Here is a 2,854-nt window from a genome sequence, read left to right as displayed (position 1 = left end):
CGGACAAGTTTCTCATAACTTTCACGATATCTTGTAGTCATTTTAAAGATACCCATGGGGTAGGTGGGGAGAGCTTGGGCAACAGCCTTATATGTACCTCCTTTGCAGCATGTGACATGTTCCACACCAGCGAGTGCATCTCTTAGAGAACCTCTCTCCATTGTCGGTTGAAACTGTTCCTCTTTCATTCTTCCTTCTAGAGTGGGAAGGCCGAGGTATTTGCTCTCGAAGGAAGAGGCCACAACATGAAGAACACTTTATATCCCTAGCTGCATCGCATCAGGGCAAGCTTCGCTGAACAGTAATAAGCACTTTTGGGGATTGAGAAGTTGCCCGGACCCCTTCTCGAAACAGTCGAGGGCTTCCTTGATTACCACTGGCTCCTGCACCGATGCTTTAAAGAACAAGAGGCTATCATCCGCGAACAGTATAGGTTCTAAATACCCAGGCTGCCCCTAGCAACCTTATTCGGTGTCACCCTGCCACTTGAAGCCTCACTGTTTGAACTCCCGTCAAGCAGTTAGCAATGAGAAGAAACAAGTACGGGCTCAGCGGGTCTCTTTGTCACAACCCCCTAGATGGTTCAAAGATGTCCAACAATTGCCCATTCCATTTAACTACATACCTCATTGACTTCACAACCAATCCAAACCGGAGAGAACCCAATCTTCTTCGGCAACTCCTAAACAAAATGTCAATCTAGCATATAAAATCACCTTCATAGCGATATAAACGTAAAAAGACAAAATGTTTATTCGCCATGAAAACATTATAAATGTCAATTAAACTTTTATTTTTTGGATGATGTTCAATCGCTTTCATAATCAATAGTTGTGAATGAGATTTTTAAAAAATCATGCAACTGAAACTTATTGAAAAGCGCAAAAAAGACATATGTAATTGAAACTAATTTTTCTTTTTGCATAAGGCTTTATTAAGAGAAATTGTATGTCGCATACGTGAATAGCTGTGTTGCTCTGTTCCGAAATACAAATCGCCCAAATATCACAGGATTTATATTTGACCAACAAACGAACAAATAAAATGTGAGTTTTGTATAGGGAAAATAGATTACGATTTACACATGGAAATATTTTTCAGCACAAATTCACCAATGTAGCACGTGGCTCGCCAAACTCCCAAAGCTCGTGGCAAACTACCAACATCATAAATGCTACACACATCATTTGGGCTCACATCCATGGCGATCATATGTTGTGTTTATATATTTTGATTTGATGTAGTTTTCCTCATGCACTGGACAGAAAAATTGCAAATACTTACACTAGTTAAATACTCGTGCATTGCTATGTTATGAAAAGAATATCCCAAAACATCGACAAGGCGTTACTTCCATTGAACTAATTTTTAACAACCTCCTGACAAGCATTGACGTCCTCGTCTCTATCGGGCGTGGTTTTTGTTAAAGAAAAAAAAACTTAAGTTGTCCATGTAACTGAATTAACAAAATATACGTTGGTCTAACTGAAAATACTTTTGAATATAAATTCCATGGTATGGGCATAACTCATCAAACCCCGACAAACAAGCAGTAAGCGACACGCACTAGGATATTTTACCCGAACGGTAAATACCGCGGGACATGCAAAAATGCATAGCTTCTGCATGTATTAGTGTCTCATGGTGAGTGTCTTCTCTCGCGCGTTCCTCTTACTTTGTGATCTGTCACAATTAAGTTTTTGAGCTTCAACCCATTGACGAGACGACCGTACAAATGTTGTCACTGCTTACTACTCCCTCTGTCCCATAATATAGGAACGTTTTTGACACTAGTGTCAAAAAACTTCTTATATTATGGGAAAGAGGGAGTAGCTTAGAGTTACACTGACAATAATAACATGTGGTTATATGATGCCGAAAAAAGGTTTCCCTCGCTTTGTATACAAAGCAACCAACCGATACATCCAATGATAGGTGCTGGGACGAAAGCAGCACAATCACGCCCAAAAGAAAAGGAAGAGAAAATACAAGAGAAATAAATGCCAACAACGGCGGATCGACAAAATGACAAAGAAGCCTCGTGGCCGCTGCACCCACCAGAGATCGCCCACCAAGCTCCGAGCCTCCGAAGCACCGGTACCAATCAGGACCTCCAAGAAGGGACGCGACGATGACGACACTGCTGCCAAGGGTTTGCCCCGATACCCTGTGAGGAGAGAGGAAGGATAGTCCCGACGCCCTCCAGAAAGGTCCGGCGGTACCCACAAGCGCCACCGCGTCGGTGTCGGCCAAGCCAACAAGGATTTCTCCCGATCCCAACCTCCACCTCAAGCACTCTAGAGCTCGCCACCAAATAGACCCTCACCCTGCGCCATCTCGGACACGAAGCTTCGCACGCCATCTCACCCCGGTACCGTGAAGCATGGTCCGCACAAAGAAGAAGAGGAGCCAGGACTAGGGCAGCAGCACCGTCGGCATGCGGGAGGGCCCCACCTCCACTGTCAAAGACAGTAGTTGATCGGACGCTATAGCAGGAACATACCAGGCCCGTGGCCGCACAAGCCCGACCGGGATCTCCGAGGCTCGTGAAGTTCCCGCCTTCGCGCTACAGCGGGCACACCGTCGACGCCGTCGCCCCTGTCCAAGCCGCTCCCCTGCCTCCCCGCACAGAGAGCCGCCAAGTGGAAGCACCACCACCACGCGCACCGCCGGCCACCACCACCAGGTCGCCGGACCGCCATCGGCCGAACCGCACCACCGCCGCACGCCCGCGACGAAGAGGAACCAGCGCCGCCACCAGCAGCCCGAAGCCGGACCCCAGCCGCCGCCCACGCAGCCCGCAGCCCGCGCCGCCTGCCGAGCGGATCCGGCCACCGGGGCGAGGCGCGCTCCA

This window comes from Triticum aestivum, chromosome 5B, assembly GCF_018294505.1.
Source record: "Triticum aestivum cultivar Chinese Spring chromosome 5B, IWGSC CS RefSeq v2.1, whole genome shotgun sequence".
NCBI lineage: Eukaryota > Viridiplantae > Streptophyta > Magnoliopsida > Poales > Poaceae > Triticum > Triticum aestivum.
Note: the sequence above shows the minus strand (reverse complement) of the source record.